We start from the raw sequence: 24,191 nt of genomic DNA, 5'->3' as shown, positions 1-24,191 counted from the left end.
AAGTTATTGTAATAATCCAGGCAGAAGATGATGATGTATCAATGAAGGTAGCAGCACCAATAAGAAATTGGGAGGCCATTAGACTGAGGCAGTTCCAGCACCATGGGTTCCCACTTAAGCAAACCAAAACCTACTTCAGTGTAAACACTCTTAGTCAATCAGAAACTGTCAACTAACATCTAACAAGCAACATTCTATTACTTATGCATAACCAACTGAAACCACCATCTAACTAAATTCTAACTAGATCACTTTAACCAATTAATTTTTTTTACCCTGCTTCCTCATTTACCTTTTTTTTTTTTTTTTTTTTTGAGAGGGAGTCTCGCTCTGTCATCAGATTGGAGTGTAGTGGTGCTATCTGGGCTCACTGCAACCTCCACCTCCCAGGTTCAAGTGACTGTCCTACCTCAGCCTCCAGAGTAGCTGGGACTACTGGCATGTTCCACCACACCCACCTAAATTTTGTATTTTTAGTAGAGACAGGGTTTCACCATGTTGGCCGAGATGGTCTCGATCTCTTGACCTCGTGATCCACCCGCCTCGGCCTCTCAAAGTGCTGGGATTACAGGTGTGAGCCACCGCACCCAGCCTCATTTACCCTTTAAAAGCTTTTCCCTTATGCCCATTTGTTGGAGCCCCGAATTGCTTGCAGTCTTGAGTGGCCCCATTCATGAACTGCCGTCTGTTCAAATAAACTCTTAAAAATTTTCACGTGCCAAGATTTGTCTTTTAACACACTGGAGGTAATTGGATGTGGTCAAGTGTGATTGAATTTTGGATGTATTTTGAAGTTAGAGGTGTGAAGTTCGATGTGTGAGAGAAAGATGGAGTCCAGGATGTCTCCAAGGCTTTTGCCTGAATTAACTGGAATGATCAAATTTCTTTCAAGTGAGATGGAAAAAGACTTCAGGAAGAATAGATTTTCTGGGGAAGATATGGAGTTCAATTTTGGTCAGCTTAAGTTTGAGGTACCTAGTAAATATTCAAGACAAGCTTTCAAGTAGGCAATCTGGGTGCATGAGTCTAGTGCTCAGGAGGAAGGCCCACACAGGAGATATAAATTTGGGACTCATTGGCATATGATGATATTTCAAGCAATGAGACCAAATGAGATCATCCAAAAAGTAAACGTAGAGAGAAAGAGAAGAGGACCAGTGCCTGAGCACTGGACCCCTCTAATGTTAAAAGCTGGAAAGAAGGGGAGGAACAGACAAAGGAGATTTTAAAAATTCTATCAGTGAATCCCAGGAAATGGGATATCCAGGAGGTTAATGGGACCAAAAAATACATTATATAAAAAAGGATGTGATCACACGTATCAAATGTTTGCTGATATATGTCAGATCAAATAAGGACTGGGAATTTATGAGTGGATTTAGCGATGGGAAGATCAGCTGAAGCCTGAGGACACATTTTTTGGTGTTCAAGGATATTATGAAGTACACTTCATTAATTCCAATGAGGTTCAATGAATATCTGAGCATTCCTGAGGCTGAATACAATGCAGCCTTTCTCAAACAGATGGGGGAAGGTATGCATGAAAAGAACTCTTCCAATGAACTTTGGATACTTTGCAATTTTGCCAAAGGTCAGCCATGACACTGGCAATAAAACATCAGAAATAATATGATTATAATAATAATATTACAGATGAGCAAACTCCCCTGGGTGCCCTGGTGGGAAAAATACAATAACACTAGAATCTCCTGTCAGTCAAACCAGTTACTTTACTGGATGCTTTTTGTGATAATTTTGCTGTAAAATAGATAGATTATATTGAACAATGGTACCTAAAATTTCCAACTGCACAGTGTTTTGGCTTGTTATAATCAACGGGAGGCCCAAGTGATGGCTGAATCAGCCACCTGACAGTAATGCTGAAAGTTATCTGTCAGTAAGCCCTAAGTGTTCAATGACAGCCCAAGAGAGATAATGCCAAAAAAGCCTTATACACCAAAAGCAACTTCCAGAAAGGTAGGAGGCAAAAATAAGTCCATTTCATCTGTTCTCTATCTGGCAAAAAGTTGTTCTGTGGCTAGTTTTAACTCTGGTACAAATAATATCTTTTTTCTTCTCTTATGACAGCATTTGATTTTGGTCTAGGAATTACCTTTAGCTTACTTCATCAGTGCTCAGTGTCATTTTCTCTCCTGATGCAAAATGTTGCCTTATCAGGGTTTGCATTTCTTCATCCACCATCCTCTGGCCAACAGTCATACTTGTTATAAAAATAGTATCTACCTATAGGGTTGTTAAAAAGATCATGGAACTTAATCTAGCTAAATCATTTAGGATGGTACTTGGAAAAGAGCTTGTGCTCTGCATATGAGTGTTACCTCTTGTTTTTATTTTACATGATAAATGTTTAGGGGGAGAAAAGATTTCCTTTCCTCATCCATTGCTAGGTTCATGGCTGAGGGTCCTATAACATAAGACACATTACCAAGAGAAAAACACACAAATGATTTAATATAAGTTTTATGTGACACAGGAAACTCCATAAGGAAATGAAGACCCAAAGAAACAGTAAATATGTGTATTTTTATGCTTAGATTTGATGATGAGTGTACGGTCATAGGCAAATATGATTGGAATAAAAAGGAGTATGATCTAATGCTAATAAACTGGGGAGAACTTAGCAAGGGCTGTTTGTACAGCTTCTTTTCTGAACATCTGTGTCTTCAGAGGTAAATGTGTTCCTTTGCTCTAGGTATAGAAAGAGTACCTCAGAAAGGAAGGTCTTACAATCTGCTTCAGGGGAGAAGAGTGAAAAAAGGTCAGAGAGTGACTTTTCCAGGTTTTATGACCTGCTTCAGCAAAGAAGGGTGAGTGGAAGGTAAAGGTGATTTTCCTGCTGCTGAGTTCTCAAATGCTAAGGTGTCATGTTTAGGGGTAGTATTTCCTGAACTCCATCAGGTTTTACCTTTGTATGGCCTGTCTTTACATAAGTCTCTGTTACTTGTGACTATAAAAAATATGGAACTTATCAAATCATTGTGAGTATGGATTTTTCTAATTCTTTTTCTTTTCTTCTTTTTTTTTTTGGCAGGATCTTGCTCTTTTTTCCACGTTGAAGGGCAGTGATGTGATCATAGATCACTGCAGTCTCAAACTCCTGGGCTCACGGGATCCTCCTGCCTCAGTCTGGGAGCTGGGTCTATAGGCATGCACCACCGGGCCTGGCTTATTTTTTAAACAGAGACAAGTTCTTGCTATGTTGCCCAGTGTATGAGTCCATTTTCACACTGCTATAAAGAACTGCCTGAGACTCGGTAATTTATGAATAAATGAGGTTTAACTGACTCACAGTTCTGCAGGCTTAACAGGAAGCATGACTGGGAGGTCTCAGGAAACTTATGATCATGGTGGAAGGCAAAGGTAAAGCAAGGCACATGTTCCCATGGTGGAGCAGGAGAGAGAGAGAGAATAAATGAGGAAATGCCACACACTTTCAAACAACCAGATATCATGAGAACTCACTATCATGAGAACAGCAAGGGGAAGGCCTACTCCTATGATTCAAATACCTCCCACCAGGACCCTTCCCCAACACAAGGGGATTACGATTAGAGATGAGATTTAGTTGGGGACACAGAGCCAAACCATATCACCCAGACTGCTCTCAAACTCCTGGGTTAAAGAGATCCCCCCACCTCAGCCTTCCAGAGTGCTGGGATTAAAGGTATGAGCCACCACACCTGTCCTATGCTTCTAATTCTAAATGTATGAATGCACAGGAAATAATAATCCTGAAACCTTCAGAAATCCCACAAATTATGGAGAGGAGAGTAAGTATGAGCCATTTGCACTCTAAAGACCTGGATCAGACCTCAGAGTCTTAGGATCTCTGAGTCTAAGCTAAGCAACTGACATCTCCCAAGTAAGCTGCTATGGTCTGGATATGCTTTGCTTGGCTCCGCCAAGTCTAATGTTAAAATTTGATCCTTAGTGTTGGAGCTGGGGCCTGATAGGAGGTGTTTGGATTATAGGGGGAGATCCCTCATGAATGGCTTAGTGCCATTCTTGGGGGAGTAAGTAAGTTCTCATTCTTAGTTCCCACAAGAATAGGATGTTGAAAAGAGCCTGGTACCTCCTCCTATCTCTTGCTTCCTCCCTTGCCATACAATCCCTACATACCATGAGCAGGAGCAGCCTGAAGCCCACACCAGAAGCAGATACTGGAACCATACTTCTCATACAGCCTTAAGAATCACAAGCCAAATAAACTTTTTTTTATTTATAATGTAGCCAGCCTTAGATATTCCTTTATAGCAAAACAGATGTACTGAGATATAAATTTGGTCCCAGGAGTTGGGTGTTGCTATAAAGATACCTGAAAATGTGGAAGAGGCTTTGGAACTGGGTAATGAGCAGAGGTTGGAAAAAGTTGGAGGGCTCAGAAGTAGAAAGATGAGAAAAAGTTTGGAACTTCTTAGACATTGGTTAAGTGGTTGTGACCAAAATGCTGAAAGACATATAAACAGTAAAGGCTGTGCTGATGAGGTCTCAGGTGGAAATGTAGAAACTGTTAGGAACTGGAACAAAGGTCACCTTTGTTACATTATAGCAAATAATTTGGCTGCATTCCATGCATGCCCTAGAGTGGCAATCTACAGTATCCAGCAGAAGAGATTTCTAAGCAGCAAGGTGTTTACAAAGTGATGTGGCTGCTTTCAACAGCTTATAATCAGACATTGGAGAAAAGGAATGACATAGAGTTTGAATTTATAATTAAAAGAGAAGCAGAGCATAAAAATTTGAAAAATTTGCAGGCTTGCCATGTGGTAGAGAAAAAAGGAGCACTTGCTAGAGAGATCAGCACAGATAAAAGGTAGCCAGGTGCTTACAGTCAAATCAATGGGAAAAAGGCCCAAAAGCCACTTCAGAAATCTTTGAGGCAGCCCCTCCCATCACAGGCCCAGAGGCCTAGGAGGACATAATTGTTTGGGGTACACACCTGGGGCACCACTGCCAGGTGCCACCTTAGGCTGCTGCTTCCTGCATCCCAGCTACTCTGACTCTAGCCATGGTTGAAAGGGCCCCAGATACTGCTCTAGCTGCCACTCCAGAGGGTGCAAGCCATAAGCCTTGGGAAGCTTACATGTGGAATTAAGTCTGCAAGCGCGCAAAATTTAAGAGTAGTGGAGGTTTGGCAGCTTCCACCTCAATTTCACAGGACCTATCAGATAGCCTCGGTGCCCAGGCAGAAGTCTGCCACAGGGGCAGAGCCACTGCAGAGGGCCTCTACTAGGGCAGTGTGGGACCAGTACTGCTGTCCTCCAGATTCCAGAATGGTAGAGTCACCAACAGCCTGCAATCTTAGCCTGGAAAAGCTACAGGCATTGGATTCTAACCAGTGAGAGTGGCCACATGGACTATGCCCAGCAAAGCCATTGGGACAGGGCTGCCCAAGGCCTTGGGAGCCCACCCACTGAACTAGTGTGGCTATAGGACATGAAGTCAAAGGAGATTATTTTGGGTCTTTAAGATTTAAGGTCTGCCCTGCTCGGTTTTAGACTTGCCTGGGGCCTGTTACTCCTTTCTTTTGGTCAAATTATCCCTTTGGGAAAGGGAATGCTTACCCAATGTCTGTCGCACTATTGTGTCTTGAGATTAAGTAACTTGATTTTGATTTTACAAACTCACAGTTTGCTTTGAGTCTCAGAAGAGATTTTGGACTTTTGGGTTGGTACTGGAACATGTTAACACTTGTGGGAACCATTGGGACAGAATGATTGCAATGTGGGAAGCACATAAGATTTAGGGGCCCAGGGGAGAAATGCTAGAGTTTGGATAAGGTTTGTTAAAAGTGTCATGTTGAAATTTGATCCCCAGTGCTGGAGTTGGGGCCTGATGGAAAGTGTCTGGACCGTGGGTGCAGATTTCTCATGAATGGCTTGGTGCTATTCTTGAGTGAGTAAGTGAGTTCTTACTCTCAGTTCTCGCAAGAACTGATTGTTGATAAGAGCCTGGCACCTCCTCTTCTCTATTTCACTTCCTCTCTTGACATGTGATCTCTGCACACCATAAGCAGAAGCGGCCAGAAGCCCTCACCAGAAGAAAATGCTGGTGCCATGCTTTTTGTACAGCCTGAAGAACCACGAGTCAAATAAACCTCCTTTCTTTATAAAGTACCAGCTTCGGGTATTCTTTTATAGCAACACAAATGGATGAAGACATGAGTATTTATACCAATTGCACGCTTCTAAGAAAAACAAAACATATATCTCCCTCCCAATCCCATCTCCATCTTCCTTAGATTCACTGGGTCTTTCCTTTGGCCCACCCAAGAACCAGCTTATTGTTCAAGTCTTAATTTCCTTTGGAAGGAGGTTTTGCTGGTGAAGGAAACCAGAATATGTCACCCCAAAATATGCCTAATTTACATAAAAATTATTTTGAGCTGAAGGAAATTAAGCAGCAGCAAATGCAGGAAAAGCTCTCTCTACCCTCCCCCTTTCCTGCCTAAAGGCAGGATATAAATTTTCCTTTACTAGAGACAGCTCTGGACACTTAAACAGCCTAGAGATAACACCAGAGAAATCTGCAAACAAACCTTACTCCATTCATTTCCTTACATGTTTTTACCTTCTTACTGTTTGCCACTCTTAGAAGCCTAAAACCACTTTTCTTTGTCCTGTCATTTCTTGACAAATTTGTTGTTCTTTGTTTGAAGATGCTATATCAGCTAGAGTTCTAAGTCACTGATTTGAGTTACTCTGTTGAGGTTTCTCCTGTGTGATGTGCATTGCATGCATTATAATAAACTGATTTTCTCTTCTTAATCTGTCTTTTTGGTTAATGAGTCCCAGCTAAAAACCCAAGATGGGTGGTCTTGTGTGGTGGCTCACGCCTGTAATCCCAGCACTTTGGGAGGCCGAGGCGGGTGGATCACCAAAGGTCAGGAGTTGGACACTGTCTCTACTAAAAAAAATACAAAAATTAGCCAGGTGTGGTGGCTAATAGCTGTAGTCTCAGCTACTCCGGGAGGCTGAAACAGGAGAATTGTTTGAACCTAGGAGGTGGAGGTTGCAATGAGCTGAGATTGCCCCACTGCACTCCAGCCTGGGTGACAGAGAGAGACACTGTCTCAAAAAAAAAAAAAAAAAGACAACCTCCAGATGGGTAGAAGTAAGTTTGCTTCCCCTGTGCTGGTAACACGCTCATGCACTGACATCCTTTTGGAGGGTGGCAGCTTTGGTAGTTGGGTCCAGTCATTCTTCTTGGAGCCCCTGACACCCCCCTGGGATGCCACGAGGAGATGGAGTACAAATTTGCTACTTTCAGAGCCTCTAATCACCAACCCTTCAAGGTCTGGAGCCTTTTTCAGTTTTTGTCATGTCTGGTTCCTGATCTTAGAGTCCCAAAGCCCATCTCCTTTGCTGGACTGTATTCTTTTACAAACTTTTCTTAACTCTGTAAGACAAGCCCTAGATCTCCATTCACCCTAAAGCTGAACTGAGACAAAGGGGTATGAGAGAGAAAAATAAATACCTCTTGTGTTTCTCATATGCCTAAGCTGTGCAAACAAAACACAAATTCATATTTCAGTGGATTACTGTGGAACATAGAAATAAAATGGACCATACCATCTCTTGCCTCTGGCCATGGCATGTACTGCTGTTTCTTCCTGGAATGTGCTTCTTCCCCCTCCTCTTTAACTGTTACCTCCTACTCTTCACATCTCAGGTTAAACATCACTTAGCAAATTTAAACTATGCCTTAATTCATTATTTCAAAGAATCAACACAGATTAAAGATTTCAAGAACATAAATACACCTTCATATATGATATTCACTACCATAGATTAAATTAAGGAGAGAGTGGCCTCTCAGGACCTGCGAATAAGGAGACATTCCCTTCGGGGGTCCCTACTTCCTTCCTGCAACCTCCTCTTCTTAAAGGCATCTGTGTTTTCAAGGGTTATGGGCTCCTGACCCTTTCCGTCACCCCTTTCCCAAAGTCTTCCCACAGAAAAGGATCATTAATTGCTCATTTCCATCTTAGTGCAAATGTAAATCGATGTGTTAAGTCTCCTGTGGTATTCAGGCTAAGCCAATATTCTCTGATGGAATGAGAGACTTTGTTCCTAAAGAAAATGATGTTAGGCTGCAGGAAGAAAGATTTTACTTATTGCAGTTTAATATTAAGTGACTTTGGACCTGCTCCAACCTCTGTCTATCAGTAAAATAATGCTGCATGTATTCTGATTTTCCCAATAATTACTTTGGAAACTAAATGAGATAATGTATCTGAAAATGTCTATAATCTATACAGTATTACATAAATGCTAGTGCTATTATTAGTAAGTTTTACCAACTTAACATCCATTGGCATTCAAAGCAAATCTGGAGATCCTTTATTCATAATGCCTAGATCTCTCTAAGTTGCTGCATTCAGTATACTTCCATGCAGATTTACAGACAGTTTCAGACTAGTTTCATAAAGTAGAAAGCATATTTCTTTAAGAATAAAACAATACCTATGTCTTGCAATAATTTTTCTTGTAATCTTTTTCAAAATCTTTTGTCTCAGTGGGAGTCTTCTATGTTTTTCTTACTTTTGCACTAGAGAGCATTTTATGTTTCTATATAACTTATTTTTTTTCTCTCTGCCCCAAGAGCTAAAATGTGGTATTTATTAAAGTAACTCATTTCTTCATTTTCAATGAAAATGAATTAAATCCACCATTATCTTTTAATTAATTAGGGGAAAAGGTTTTACTTATTATTTCTTACAGTTGAATTACACTGATCTCTAGAGTCTGTGAAATTAAGAAATTTGAACTTAAGGTTGCTGGAACTTTAAATTATTCTGAGTTTTGAGAGAGATGTGGCTATGCCGTCGGAGTCACACGACATGCAGCTGCAACTTCTGACTTTTTTTTCCTGGAAATAATTATGACCAAAGAGTGCCAGAGATTAGAGTCCCTCAGATCACTGTCCACCCATCCTTAGGGAGTAATAAAGTCATCTTCCTCAGAATGTAGCAATCTATAACCAATCAAATCACTGTAACATATGCACTGGTCTCGTATGAAACACGCAATCTGCTAAAATTTCTCTTTCTGCCTATATAGGTGAAACTTTACCTTCCTCACTTTAAAACATTGATCTCATTTGTTTGCAGTTGTGTCTCCTGGATGGCTATCCTTAACCGTTGCACTGGAATAAATGCTATTCTTAATAATCTCTTCTGACTCTCATTATTTAAGATTGACAAACCCTAAGTCAAAAACAAAACAAATAAAACTACATTTTTCTGCCATATCAAAGATGTACTGTTCAATCATTAGTAGCATGCATTTCATACTTCCTGCATATCACCAAGGCACTATATTTTTCCTTTGATCAAATCTTACGAATTTGGATGATTAAAAATGATCACTGCTTACCCATATTGAAAGTTTAAAGATTTCCAAGCTTATTTAAGCTTCCCTGTTACTGGTTCTTGTGAATCTCTTTTCCCCTGAAGTCATGGCATAATTTTGAAAAGTAGGCAGTCAATTATGCTAGGAAAAAAAGAAATAAAAGAATCTGTAAATTTATTTTCTACTACATTGATAGACACTAGGAAAGAGTATGGTTGCTTACATGGCTAGGCAATACCCTGTGAACCCAAATCAAATAAGCCACTGAGTTCTTCTCACAATGATACCCTGAAGCATAATCAATCACTCTTCTTTCTCTTTTTAAAATTTATAATTATTTATTTACTTATTTGTTTAATTTTGAGGCAAAGTCTCACTCTGTCACCCAGGCTAGAGTGTAGTGGTGCAATTTCGGCTCACTGCAAGCTCCACCTCCAGGGTTCAAGTGATTCTCCTGCCTCAGCCTCCCGAGTGGCTGGAATTACAGGTGCACACCACCAAGCCCAGCTAATTTTTGTATTTTTAGTAAAAATGGGGTTTTGCCATGTTGGCCAGGCTGGTCTCGAACTCCTGACCTCAAGTGATCTGCCTGCCTCAGCCTCCCAAAGTACTGGGATTACAGGCATGAGCCACTAGCCCGGTCAATCAATCATTTTTCAAATTCAACCAACTGACCTCATGGACCCTTTATGTACTAAGTAGCTCAGATTGTCAGAAAGTAAACTATAGGTCATGAGTCAGCACGCTTAGATCCTGAAAATGTTGGCCATTTTTCTCAGTCATTCATTCACTCATTCATTCAACAAATATTTTTGGCCATCCATGTGTCAGGCACCCATTTGGATGAACAAGTGCCTGAGCTAAGCATTCAGGTGAAGAAAGAAATAGGATTCCCTGCTATCATGGAAATTACAATCAAGTGGAAAGAGAATAAACAATATATAAAACAAGATAATCATGAAGCATGCTCATGAGGGAGACCGAATGGCACAGGAAGAGAGAGCGACTCATTTAGATTGGATGGTCATGAAGTGCCTGAGTACATGAAATTTGTTTGAAGATCTGAAAGAGAGAGCCTACCAAACAAAGAACCAAAAGTGGAATGTTCCTGACCCATGGAACAGAAATGTAACCCTCAAAGCAGGAACAGACTTGGCCTTCTCGGTATTTCTGCAAGAAGCCAGTAAAATCACCTTTGCAAAGATTATGACAGTAAGAGAAATCTAGTCTAGCATGGCTGACTCCATTCTTGCTTCTAGTCTCACAGGCTGGCTGTCCTCGCTCATTCCTGGGGTGAGACCAAGCTAACCATGGGAGGAATTCAGTTTTTAGTTTAACTTTGAAGAAAGAATAACAATAGTCCCTCCCTAAAACTGACACTCTCTTTGTCTGGGGACTGACATCACCTTTGTAAGTCTAATGAAAAGCCCTAAGATTAGGATTATGGGAAGGGCCTGATTTCTGCTAAGATGTAGGCATAGCTTGCCTTTCTGTAATCATTTTACTGTGCTGGAGACCACAATATTTGTAACTTCCCCAACTGCTTCTAAGACAACATCACTATTGTAGAAATTAAGATTGTAGAAATTAAGATTGGTCTTTTGAGATATTTTTCAGACTTCTGCATTCTGCGGCTGACTCCACTCAGACCTGTGACTCATGACTCAACTGGTCCTGTGGCTCCCACACAGAGGCTGGATCAGTGCATGAGAATCATTTTCCACATCCCTATGATTTCATTCCCAACCAATCAGCAGCACCCCTTCCTCAGCTCCATGCCTGTAAAATTATCCATAAAAACCCTAGTATCTGAGTTCTCAGGGAGGCTGATTTAAGTAACAAACTCCCATCCTTCTGATTGGTTAGCTCTGTATTTATTAAATTCTTTCTCTACTATAATACTGCTGTATCAGTACATTGGTTCTATCTGCATATTAGGCAAGAATAACCCACTGGGCAATTACACCATGTATGCTGCTTAGTGATCGCAGGCAAAAGCGGTAGGACATAAAAGAGACAGAAGTAGGGCTACGTGGCTGGGCACAGTGGTTCACGCTTGTAATCCCAGCACTTTGGGAGGCTGAGGCAGGTGGATCATGAGGTCAGGAGTTTGAGACCAGCCTGGCCGACACAGTGAAACCGTGTCTTTACTAAAAAATACAAAAATTAGCTGGGAGTGATGGTAGGTGCTTGTAATCCCAGCTACTTGGGAGGCTGAGGCAGGAGAATCACTTAAACCCAGGAGGTGGAGGTTGCAGTGAGCCAAGATCGTGCCACTGCACTCCAGCCTGGGTGACAGAGCGAGACCTTGTCTCAAAAACAAAAAAAGTAGGGCTACATAATGAGCTCATAAAGATCAAAGTAAGAGGTTTAGCTTTTCCTTCAAGCAGGAGAAGCAGCCATAGGAGTCCTAAGCTGTGTAGTTACAGGGTCTGTTTACATTTATAACATCACTTTGGCTGCTCTGTGTGGAATGAATTATAAAACTGCAAGACTGGAAATAGAAAACTAATAGTGAAGTTACTGCAATGGCCTAGAAGAGAGATGTTAGTGCCTTGGACCAGGGTAAGAGCAAGGTAGAGAGATAAAAGTTAATGAATTCGTGATACATTTGAAGATAAAGCCAATAGTAATCAAAATATTAAATATTGAGGAGAGAATGAGGGAGAGAAATCAAAGATATTTCCTAAATTTTTAAACTGAGGTACTGTGTTGATAGCATGTCATTTACTGAGATAAGGCTAAGGGTGGGTAAGTTTTTGATGGAAAATCAAAAATTTTATGAAAAGTAGGAACCCCAGGAAAGAGAAAGTAATATACCAGAATAATATAGCTATCAGATTACAGCATGAAATACATCAATCAGTGTTAGCTGAGCTACAATTAAGCAGGAAAGAAATGTGATTCTTCCAGAGATTATCTTACTTTAATGCACAGAAGGCTAACAAATAGGCACAAGTTATTTAATGGGCCGGAGCTTGCAGCGTACAGTGATTGCATTTATGTGACAATGTACATGGACTCCTGGCACTTTTTACTGAATATTATAAAACATTGATACATTTAATTTTATCAAATAAATCAGAAATCACTTTGCTAGAATAAATATTTATATGTTATATATAATATATGTAAAATTAGCATATATATACACATATATAAAATCTAAAAAGTGCCTGGCACTTTTAATATACAGTAGTATAGTATCTTGTCAAGAAACACTTGCTGAATAAATGCAAAGATGTATAAAATACAAAATTTTGAGTACATACGCTCATGAAAGAGGTATGAAAAAGGCAACTACACATCATAAACTATTTAGAGATGTGTTAACAACACTTGATTGTTAGACAAATGGTAGCAACAAGCAATGGTGAACCTGTAACAGCAGGCTTCTGGAAGTCAGTCTGAGAATCACTCAGACAAAATAATTCATTCTGAATTGTAGCTAAAAACTAGATCCAGTTCTATACAAATTACTTAATTTGGGTCTCTCAAACACAAACGTCTAAAGCAGCCAGTCAGGAAATAGCTGAGCAAAGGCACTGGAACCATTGGGAGTGGTGAGCATGGAATAAACTAGAGGACACTTGCTTGGTTCAGAAGCATGTATTTCTCAGCTCTTTTAGTCATTATCATGTTGGATTGAGAGTGCCATATTGCCAGATGCTTCCATTTTTCAAGACTTTTACACACTGGCAATTCCATTATTCGGAAAATGCCACCTGGCCAAATTTGGCTCTTGGATTCTTAATTCTGACCTTGGACTTAATCTTCCCGGGCCTCAGATGATATAATTATGTGACAGTGCTAAGTAAACTAAACACCATTGTTTTGATGGTTCATAACATTTTAGGTCACACACTTTTCCAAGAATCTGATGAAATTATGGATACTTTCCTCAAAACAACTTGATACAAATGACATTTTGGATAAAATTTCAGGATATTCATGGGCCCCTTGAAGGGTGTTCATGAACTGTTAAGGATTACATGGACCAAGCTTTAGAATCCCTGGGTTAAACAAATAAAATATTACAATATTATAATGATGTCTCTTTTTTTCTTTAACTGCCAGGAAGCTCAGACCCAGATCTATGGCTCTAACATAATAATAATGTAAAATCTTAAAATGTCTACTTTTCAGTTTGATTTTGTTCCTAGTTCTTGACCTTCTAAAATTCCTTTTATTTAAACTGTAACAGGAATAATACTAATGGACATATATTTGTTCCAAATGAAGAGTAACTGTGAAGTAAAGACAGTTCTCTAGTATCCTCTTAGCTTTTTCTTCTTCTTTCATTTTCTCCTTGTAAGTTATTCTCCGCCCTTTTCTGATTGTGCTCATGCTACCTTGGTTGCTCAGAGTTCCCCAAGGCTGCCCCCTACCCAAGTCCATTGTCTCTGGGTAACAATCTGTGTCTTGCATCTGCCTTGGGCTAACTCCCTTAGAGCTCTGCTGACATCTTCCTCTTTCAGCAGAACTTCAGAACTGTCTATGTGTCTCATTTGGACAATCACAGTCTGCTTTACAATGTTATTAAATGTTTTGCAACATGATTGTGCCATAGGGCTATACAAAGTTTGGTGTCTTGTCCCTCTTTTATAGGCTCCATGGCTTAGCAAAGTGGTGAGTATAGATGACAGCTTAATAGACACCGATTAAGTTTGACTGTACTACTTGTTATTCAACGTCTGCTGTTTTTTCTATTTTTTCAAACAGGCAAATCTCTCAACAAAAATGTCACTTTTTCAATAAGTTTCCACCAGGTGATATAATGAAACCTGGATCCACAAGTGATCATCAGGATTTGGGCAGATGAATAATATTTCTGTTTGGAAGCCATAAGAACTAGTGCTATAATTAATTTGACTGAATTCTAGGGATGATGAAGTGAACATAGATCACTGGGAAGTGGAAGATTAACAAGATAATATGTTCCTTGCTATATAGTTATAATCTGGGAGTTTATGGTTTCTGATAATTTCTCAATCCATTTTATACTTTTATTAAACCTGTGTTATTAGGTTACAAGTTACTAGACTTAGATGTAGCCTGTTCATCGCAAAACATGGCCTTCAAGTAAATGCTAATATGGCTTCTAAAGGTTAATGTCACCAGAGTCAGATTTTTCTAAGCAGCAGTTTAAAAGATTTGACATTTTCTGAGTTGCCCCTGAGAAAGTGCCTCTTTAAAAGCACACCTCCTGCCAGAACGTAGCACTTTCAGAAGCTAGACTCCATTCAACAAACACTGAGTGCCTACTATATACTAGGCATGCTGGTATGGGAGGAAAAGGAGTGCTTGCCTTCGAGACAATAGAGATAGTGATTAGATTTAAAAGAACAAACACTAACCCCATCCTCTCCCCACTGTTTGGTAGTGAAATAGCACAGCAAGGACAGGTAACCTGAGAGTATAAAGGAAGAGCCAATTAGGGCAACTTGGGAGCACAGAAAGACTTCCTGTTTTCAGACATGAGTCAGAATTATGGAGTTTATATTTCTGACATCTATCAACACCACATATTAATAGTCCATCGTCTCATATTTCTTGAATTTATATTGTGTCATCTTGGAACAACCAAAAAAAAGTAAATATAATCATCCATTAATGGATCCCTGTGGACACCAAAATCCTCAGGTGCTCATGTCTCTTATATAAAATGACATGGTATTTGCTAATAACCTACACACATTCTCCCATATACTTTGAATCACCTCTAGAGTACTTATATTATCTAATACAATGTAAATGCTATGTAAATAGTTGTTATACTGTGTATTTTTAGTTTGTATTATTAGTATTCTTGCAGTGTTTTTTGGAATATTTTCAATCTATGGTTGTGTGAATCAATCCATGGTTCAGACATGGAACCAACAGGCACACAGGACCTACGGAATAGACCCAGCATGAAATTGTGTGATGGCGCTCAGCTATAAGGTAGCCATCCCAGAGATCCATAACATGTTTGTATCAGTTAATTTTTCAGACTATCATATTATTAGCAGGCACCCAGGACTGGTCTAACAGTTACAGAATGAGAATCAGAAGGTCTAGTTATGCATAACAAACTTCCTACAGAAGTACCTTCTAAAAAGAGGCTCTGGGCCTGGTAGGCGGTGTCTCAGCAGTGGGCAGTCTAATTGCAAGTTTAATTGCATATAATTTCTTCGGTGAAAGGAGAATGGATTCTATTATTCTATGAGCCTATAGAATAATAAGGGTACAAATAATTACAATTGAGGAAATACAATAAATCCAAGGGAGAATACCCAAATTCATTAAATATTATTCATTATCAGTTACAGTTGTATACAGCAAGTCTAAGAGGATTGCAAAGTGCTTAGGATAAGGGGGAAGGTAGGTTGACTTTAGGAAAACTATCAATGAGTTGTTATCGCTATTGATTTTCTTGCAGAAGTTAAGGTTCTTCCCCTTTGGAAGAAAGGAGGGGGAAAGGGCTGGGGGTAGGAATAAATGCAGAATCAAGTAAAAGTGAGAGAATCACATAACAAAGACGAAGTTGCAATTTGTCCGATTTATGCAAACAAATTAAGTTGGAGCAAAGCAGATGCGAAGATTCAGTAGAAATTTATGAGTATGGTGACTTCTCTGAGTGGAAGCCCAATTTGAAACCCCAGAATCCACATTCACAATTCAAGGTTCTTTCCATCATAATCTGATGCCTGTTATTTTTATGATCATGAATTTGAAAGCTTTGGAGAGGTAGAGTAAAATGTCAAGGGGGTATTTTCCGCTCAGAGACCCTTTTCCTCCACAGAGGAAGCTGTTTCTCTTTCTCTTCTCTTCTCCACTCCTAAAAGAAAGAAAAAAAAAACCCCAGCAGTTGTTTGCAATCTACAGAGATTGTGTATAGGAAAGACATGGCAGTTACTTTGGTCCAGAATTTTCATAATCTTTTTTTTTTATGCATCTCTCACAGGGATATACAATTTTTCAATCCCCCTTGGGAACTTTTAAATCATTTGGTAATTTTTATGTACTAAGTTTACGTGTGTGTGTGTTATATAATTCATACGTATATGAATTATAAAGTTGTCTTCAGTGATCAACTTTAATCATTCCTGGTTAAGAAAGGAAGAGGACCCCTCTGTCTTTATAAATTTATGTCTTGCTTTTAGGCAAAAAAAGGAAGGGCAGAGATCTTTTCTTGTATCTGCTTCTTCTCCAATGCCGTCAGCTCAAAATAATCCTTATGCCAAAAGAGTATATTTTGAGGTGACATATTCTGGTCTCCTATAAGACCATAATTACATTTTAAACTGTCTTAATTTATAGTTATGTTTTCCCTATATATACATACAACAAAGTTAAGGAAGGTCAAACCTCTAAGGGTAAAATCAAAACATACTTCTAATGTTTTAAAATTTTAGTCATTTATAGGATATTTGGAAAGACAGGCCATTCTTGACTATTCAGAGATCAGAGTGAGTTTTCATAATCAAACTCCTGGACTTCATAATACATAATACAAAACTGGCCACTTACAAAATTAGTCATCAATCAACACGGAGTCCTGTCTGCCTCTCATTAGCCTCTATACTTCTCATTGCCTAAAGCATCAGTACCTGGACAATATGATATAAAACACAAAGCAAATCAAATTCAAAGTGAAAATGCAAATATTGCACTGCATGCAAGCTTTCTTCAAGTCATTGAAAGTGATAATGGAGAATTATCAGAATCATAAGCAAATAAGAATTAAACCACTCAACAACTAAAGAGAAATGCAAGAGCCATGATGACAAGTTAGGAGCTTCAAAAGATAATAATTTGGTCCTTACGAAAATGGGGATTAAGAACGTCATGTCTTACTATCAAAAACATTGTTTTGGCAGGACGTGGTGGCTCCCACCTGTAATCCCAGGACTTTGGGAGGCCGAGGGGGGTGGATCACAAGGTCAGGAGTTCAAGACAAGCCTAGCCAAGAGAGTGAAACCTCGTCTCTACTAAAAATACAAAAAAATTAACTGGGTGTGGTGGCGGGTACCTGTAGTCCCAGCTATTCGGGAGGCTGAGGCAGAGAATTTCTTTTTTTTTTTTTTTTTTTGAGACGGACTCTCGCTCTGTCGCCCAGGCTGGAGAGCAGTGGTGCGATCTCAGCTCACTGCAAGCTCCGCCTCTGGGTTCACGCCTTCTCCTGCCTCAGCCTCCCCAGTAACCGGGACTACAGGCGCCCACCACCATGCCTGGCTAATTTTTTGTATTTTTAGTAGAGACGGGGTTTCACCGTGTTAGCCAGGATGGTCTCGATCTCCTGACCTCGTGATCCACCCACCTCGGCCTCCCAAAGTGCTAGGATTACAGGCACGAGCCACCGTGCCCGGCCAGAGAATTTCTTAAACCCGGGAGGTGGAGGTTGCAGTGAGCCAAGATCGCACCACTGCACTCCAGCCTGGGCAACAGAGCAAGACTCCGTTTCAAAAAAAAAAATTAATAATAATAATAACAATAAAAACATTGTTATGCAATGTTACACTCCCAAATTAGGGAATTTTATTTGTCATTCATTCTACAGAGCCAGACTCCATTTCAAAAAATAATAATAATAAAAAATAAAAAAGCATTGTTTTACAATGTTACACTCTCAAACTATGGGATTTTTTCATTCATTCTAAAAATCAACACATAATTGCAGTTACAAACTAAATATTAAATGTAATTCATTTATTTATTTATTTTAAATTATACTTTAAGTTCTAGGGTGCATGTGCACAATGTGCAGGTTTGTTATATATGTATACATGTGCCATGTTGGTGTGCTGCACCCATTAACTCGTCATTTACATTAGGTATATCGCCTAATGCTATCCCTCGCCCCTCTCCCCACCCCAACAGGCCCCGATGTGGGATGTTCACCACCCTGTGTCCAAGTGTTCTCATTGTTCAATTCCCACAATTGAACATGCGGTATTTGGTTTCCTGTCCTTGCGATAGTTTGCTTAGAATGACGGTTTCCAGCTTCATCCATATACCTACAAAGGACATGAACTCATCCTTTTTTATGGCGGCATTCTATTCAATAGTGTATATGTGCCACATTTTCTTAGTCCAGTCTATCATTGATGGACATTTGGGTTGGTTCCAAGCCTTTGCTATTGTGAATAGTGCTACAACAAACATACATGTGCATGTGTCTTTACAGCAGCATAATTTATAATCCTTTGGGTATATCCCCAGTAATGGGATGGCTGGGTCAAATGGTATTTCTAGTTTTAGATCCTTGAGTTTACAGTCCCACCAACAGTGTAAAAGTGTTCCTAATTCTCCACATCCTCTCCAGCACCTGTTGTTTCCTGACTTTTTAATGATCACCATTCTAACTGGTGTGAGATGGTATGTCATTGTGATTTTGATTTGCATTTCTCTGATGGTGAGTGATGATGAGCATTTTTCTATGTGTCTGTTGGCTGCACAAATGTCTTCTTTTGAGAAGTGTCTGTTCATATCCTTTGCCCACTTTTTGATGGGGTTGTTTGATTTTTTTCTTGTAATTTGTTTCTTTGTAGATTCTGGATATTAGCCCTTTGTCAGATGAGTAGATTGTAAAAATTTTCTCCCATTCTGTAGGTTGCCTGTTCACTCTGATGGTAGTTTCTTTTGCTGTGCAGAAGCTCTTTAGTTTAATTAGATCCCATTTGTCAATTTTGGCTTTTGTTGCCATTGCTTTTGGTGTTTTAGACATGAAGTCCTTACCCATGCCTATGTCCTGAATGGTATTGCCTAGGTTTTCTTCTAGAGTTTTTGTGGTTTAAGTCTAATGTTAAGACTAACATTCTAGGTCTAACATTTAAGTCTCCAATCCATCTTGAATTAGTTTTTGTATAAGGTGTAAGAAGGGATCCAGTTTCAGCTTTCTACTTATGGCTAGCCAGTTTTCCCAGCACCATTTATTAAATAGGGAATCCTTTCCCCATTTCTTGTTTTTGTCAGGTTTGTCAAGGATCAGATGGTTGTAGATGTGTGGTATCATTTCTGAGGCCTCTGTTCTGTTCCATTGGTCTATATCTCTGCTTTGGTATCAGTATCATGCTGTTTTGGTTAATGTAGCCTTGTAGTATAGTTTGAAGTCAGGTTGTGTGATGCCTCCAGCTTTATTCTTTTGGCTTAGGATTGTCTTGGCAATGCAGGCTCTTTTTTGGTTCCATATGAACTTTAAAGCAGTTTTATCCAATCCTGTGAAGAAAGTCATTGGTAACTTAATGGGGATGGCATTGAATCTACAAATTACCTTGGGCAGTATGGCCATTTTCACAAAATTGATTCTTCCTATCCATGAGCATGGAATATTTTTCCATTTGTTTGTGTCCTCTCTTATTTTGTTGAGCAGTGGTTTGTAGTTCTCCTTGAAGAGGTCCTTCACATCCCTTGTAAGTTGGATTCCTAGGTGTTTTATTCTCTTTGAAGCAATTGAGAATGGGAGTTCACTCATGATTTGGCTGTTTGTCTGTTATTGCTGCACAGGAATGCTTGTGATTTTTGCACATTGATTTTTATCCTGAGACTTTGCTGAAGTTGCTTACCAGCTTAAGGAGATTTTGGGCTGAGATGGGGTTTTCTAAATACACAATCATGTTATCTGTAAACAGGGACAATTTTACTTCCTCTTTTCCTAATTGAATACCCTTTATTTGTTTCTCCTGCCTGATTGCCCTGGCCAGAACTTCTAACACTGTGTTGAATACGAGTGGTGAGAGAGGGCAACCCTGTCTTGTGCCAGTTTTCAAAGGGTATGCTTCCAGTTTTTGCCCATTCAGTATGATATTGGCTGTGGGTTTGTCATAAATAGGTCTTATTATTTTGAGATACATCCCATCAATACCTAGTTTATTGAGAGTTTTTAGCATGAAGGGCTGTTGAATTTTGTTGAAGGCCTTTTCTGCATCTACTGAAATAATTATGTGGTTTTTGTCTTTGGTTCTGTTTATACGATGGATTACATTTATTGATTTGTGTATGTTGTACCAGCCTTGGATCCCAGGGATGAAGCCAACTTGATTGTGGTGGATAAGCTTTTTGATGTTCTGCTGGATTCGGTTTGCCAGTATTTTATTGAGGATTTTTGCATCGATGTTTATCACAGATATTGGTATAAAATTCTCTTTTTTTTGTTGTCTCTGCCAGGCTTTGGTATCAGGATGATGCAGGCCTCATAAAAAGAGTTAGGGAGGATTTCCCTCTTTTTCTATTGATTGGAATAATTTCAGAAGGAATGGTAATGGTGCCAGCTCCTCCTTGTACCTCTGGTAGAATTCAGCTGTGAATCCATCTGGTCCTGTACTTTTTTTGGTTGGTAAGTTATTAATTTTTGCCTCAATTCCAAAGCCTGTTATTGGTCTATTCAGGGATTCAACTTCTTCCTGGTTTAGTCTTGGGAGGGTGTATGTGTCCAGGAATTTATCCATTTCTTCTAGATTTTCAAGTTTATTTGCTTAGAGGTGTTTATAGTATTCTCTGATGGTAGCTTCTATTTCTATGGGAATCGGTGGTAATATCCCCTTTATCATTTTTTATTGCATCTATTTGATTCTTCTTTCTTTTCTTCTGTATTAGTCTTGCTAGTGGTCTATGAATTTTGTTGATCTTTTCAAAAAACCAGCTCCTGGATTCACTGATTGTTTTGAAGGGTTTTTTTGTGTCTCTATCTCCTCCAGTTCCGCTCTGATCTTAGTTATATCTTGTCTTCTGCTAGCTTTTCAATGTGTTTGCTCTTGCTTCTCTAGTTCTTTTAATTGTGATGTTAAGGTGTCAATTTTAGATCTTTCCTGCTTTCTCTTATGGGCATTTAGTGCTATAAATTTCCTTCTACACACTGCTTTAAATGTGTCCCAGAGATCCTGGTACGTTGTATCTTTGTTTTCTCATTTGCTTAAAAGAACATCTTTATTTCTGCCTTCATTTCGTTATGTACCTAGTAGTTATTCAGGAGCAGGTTGTTCAGTTTCCATGTGGTTCTGTGGTTTTAAGTGAGTTTCTTAATCATGAGTTCTAGTTTGATTGCACTGTGGTCTGAGACACAGTTTGTTATAACTTCTGTTCTTTTACATTTGCTGAGGAGTGCTTTACTTCCAACTATGTGGTCAATTTTGGAATAAGTGCGATGTGATGCTGAGAAGAATGTATATTCTGTTGATTTGGGGTGGAGAGTTCTGTAGATGTCTATTAGGTCCGCTTGGTGCAGAGTTGAGTTCAAGTCCTGGATATCCTTGTTAAGTTTCTGTCTCGTTGATCTGTCTAATGTTGACAGTGGGGTGTTAAAGTCTCCCATTATTATTTTGTGGGAGTCTAAGTCTCTTTGTAAATCTCTAAGGCCTTGCTTTATGAATCTGGGTGCTCCTGTATTGACTGCATATATATTTAGGATAGTTAGCTCTTCCTGATGAATTGATCCCTTTACCATTATGTAATGGCTTTTTGTCTCTTTTGATCCTTGATGGTTTAAATTCTGTTTTATCAGAGACTAGGATTGCAACCCCTGCTTTTTTTTGTTTTCCATTTGCTTGGTAGATCTTCCTCCATCCCTTTATTTTGAGCCTATGTGTGTCTCTGCATGTGAGATGGGTTTCCTGAACACAGCAAACTGATGGTCTTGATTCTTTATCCAATTTGCCAGTCTGTGTCTTTTAATCGGACCATTTAGTCCATTTACATTTAAGGTAAATATTGTTATGTGTGAACTTGATCCTATCATTATGATGTTAGCTGGTTATTTTGTTCGTTAGTTGATGCAGTTTCTTCCTAGCATCGATGGTCTTTACATTTTGACATGTTTTTGCAATGGCTGGTACCGGTTGTTCCTTTCCATGTTTAGTGCTTCCTTCAGGATCTCTTGTAAGGCAGGCCTGGTGGTGACAAAATCTCTAACATATCATGCTCATGGAGAGGAAGAATCAATATTGTGAAAATGGCCATACTGCCCAAGGTAATTTGTACATTCAATGCCATCCCCATCAAGCTACCAATGACTTTCTTCACAGAATTGGAAAAAACTGCTTTAAAGTTCATATGGAACCAAAAAAGAGCCCGCATTGCCAAGACAATCCTAAGCCAAAAGAATAAAGCTGGAGGCATCATGCTACCTGACTTCAAACTATACTACAAGGCTATAGTAACCAAAACAGCATGGTACTGGTACCAAAAGAGAGATGTAGACCAATGGAACAGAACAGAGCCCTCAGAAATAATACCACACACCTACAGCCATCTGATCTTTGACAAGCCTGACAAAAATAAGAAATGGGGAAAGGATTCCCTATTTAATAAATGGTGCTGGGAAAATTGGCTAGCCATAAGTAGAATCCTGATACCGGATCCTTTCCTTACTCCTTATAGAAAAATTAATTCAAGATGGATTAGAGACTTAAATGTTAGACTTAAATCCATAAAAACCCTAGAAGAAAACCTAGGTAATACCATTCAGGACATAGGCATAGGCAAGGATTTCATGTCTAGAACCCCAAAATCAACGGCAACAAAAGTCAAAATTGACAAATGGGACCTAATTAAACTAAAGAGCTTCTGTACAGCAAAAGAAACTACCATCAGAGTGAACAGGTAACCTACAGAATGGGAGAAAATTTTTGCAATCTACTCATCTGTCAAAGGGCTAATATGCAGAACCTATAAAGAACTCAATCAAATTTACAAGAAAAAAACAAACAACCCCATCAAAAAGTGGGCAAAGGATATGAACAGACACTTCTCAAAAGAAGACATTCATACAGCCAACAGACACACGAAAAAATGCTCATCATCACTCTCCATCAGAGAAATGCAAATCAAAACCACAATGAGATACCATCTCACACCAGTTAGAATGGCAATCATTAAAATATCAGGAAACAACAGGTGCTGGCGAGGATGTGGAGAAATAGGAATACTTTTACACTATTGGTGGGACTGTAAACTACTTCAGCCATTGTGGAAAATAGTGTGGCGACTCCTCAAGGATCTAGAACTAGAAATACCATTGGACCCAGCCATCCCATTACTGGGGATATACCCAAAGGATTATAAATCATGCTGCTATAAAGACACATGCACATGTATGTTTATTGCAACACTATTCACAATAGCAAAGACTTGGAATCAACCCAAATGTCCATCAGTGACAGACTGGATTAAGAAAATATGGCACATATACACCATGGAATACTATGCAGCCATAAAAAAGGATGAGTTCGTGTCCTTTGTAGGGACACGGATGCAGCTGGAAACCATCATTCTCAGCAAACTATCGCAAGAACAGAAAATCAAGTACCGCATGTTCTCACTACTAGGTGGGAATTGAACAATGAGAACACTTGGACACAGGAAGGGGAACATCACACACTGGGGCCTATTGTGGGGAGTGGGGAGTGGGGAGGGGTAGCATTAGGAGATATACCTAATGTAAGTGACGAGTTAATGGGTGCAGCACGCCAACATGGCACATGTATACATATGCAACAAACCTGCGCATTGTGCACATGTACCTTAGAACTTAAGGTATAATAATAAAAAAAAAATTTGTGATATTCTTCATTTCACTTATGCAGAATATGAATAATGTATTATGGAAAAGGAACTGTTAACCTCTCTAATTCATGTCAGAAAGCAATTTAAAAATGGTTTATTATTTTATTTTTTTAGATAGTGTCTTGCTGTGTTGCCCAGGCTAAAGTGCAATGGTGCAATCATGGCTCACTGCAGCCTTGACCTCCGGAGCTCCAGTGATCTTCCCATCTTACCCTCCCCAGTGGCTGGGACTACAGGTGCATGCCACCATACCCCTCTAATTTTCAAAAGTTTCTT

At 39.4% G+C, this 24,191-nt stretch overlaps 1 long non-coding RNA gene across 1 annotated transcript in view; it reads right to left on the bottom strand.

Annotated features, from left to right (window-relative positions):
• LOC144333474 (uncharacterized) overlaps positions 1–24,191 on the bottom strand; it is a 157,198-nt gene that overhangs the window by 117,231 nt on the left and 15,776 nt on the right. The window contains exon 2 of the long non-coding RNA XR_013402142.1: positions 9,399–9,515. This is a non-coding gene — a long non-coding RNA (uncharacterized LOC144333474). The remainder of the gene's footprint in view (positions 1–9,398; positions 9,516–24,191) is intronic.

Source organism: Macaca mulatta, chromosome 12 (assembly GCF_049350105.2).
Source record: "Macaca mulatta isolate MMU2019108-1 chromosome 12, T2T-MMU8v2.0, whole genome shotgun sequence".
NCBI classification, from domain to species: domain Eukaryota; kingdom Metazoa; phylum Chordata; class Mammalia; order Primates; family Cercopithecidae; genus Macaca; species Macaca mulatta.
Note: the sequence above shows the minus strand (reverse complement) of the source record. Positions and strands in the feature narration are given on the sequence as shown.